The sequence below is a fragment of the Merops nubicus genome, unplaced genomic scaffold, assembly GCF_000691845.1.
Source record: "Merops nubicus isolate BGI_N331 unplaced genomic scaffold, ASM69184v1 scaffold21969, whole genome shotgun sequence".
In the NCBI taxonomy this organism is placed as follows: Eukaryota; Metazoa; Chordata; class Aves; order Coraciiformes; family Meropidae; genus Merops; species Merops nubicus.
The window spans coordinates 1,946-2,640 of record NW_008631967.1 but is presented as its reverse complement, the minus strand read 5'-3'; the positions used below and the strand labels follow the sequence as shown (position 1 = coordinate 2,640).

The window sequence follows — 695 nt, the reverse complement described above, 5'->3', positions numbered from 1 at the left end:
CTGCTGAAAGAGCATGGGCACCTGGTTCCTGTCTCTGGGGGTCAGGCTCTGCTCCCAAGGAACAAGCGAGAGGACAAGAGGAAATGGCCTCAAGTTGTGCCAGGGGAGGTTTAGGTTGGACATGAGGAAAAATGTCTTCATGGAAAGGGCTGTCAAGGCCTGAAGAGGCTGCCCAGGGCAGGGGTGGAGTCCCCACCCCTGGAGGGGTTTCGGCCCCTTCCTCTGCCCCTCCTGCTGACAGACTCCTGGAGGTGCTGATCCCTGCTGGAAGGGCAGTGTGGATTTTTGTGGCAGCGAGTACAGCTTCCCCCTTCCAGGCCTCTGGTTTCAGAAGCAGGGGCCATCACTAGATGTTACCAGCACTGCTGGTGAGGAGCAGAGCAGTAGAAGACACTCTTGACCCCCTTCTGCTCCTAGAGATGAAACCCCACCGCTACCTTCACATAAATTAGATTTTATTTAGGACACACGATGAAGCTGAAGATGAAAAGTTATTTTGAGTGGGCTGTTAAGAGCCTGGCAAAAATAAGTGCTGTGTATTTTGGGCTAAATATGTTATATATGGGGGCAGGGCTTCGGGGGGCAGCCGAGGTCATGGGAATATTATAGTCCTAAGCTGAGCTGACAGAGCTGTGACACCATCTCCCTCAGGCAGCTAGACCATGCAGCCCTGGGGGGCTGTACCAGCTTGGAGT

The 695-nt window shown here is 53.8% G+C and overlaps 1 protein-coding gene across 1 annotated transcript in view; it reads left to right on the top strand.

The window, feature by feature from the left end:
• LOC103780130 (EF-hand calcium-binding domain-containing protein 4A-like) overlaps positions 1-695 on the top strand; it is a gene marked incomplete at its 3' end in the record, with an annotated part of 19,561 nt that overhangs the window by 16,955 nt on the left and 1,911 nt on the right. The window lies entirely within an intron of this gene.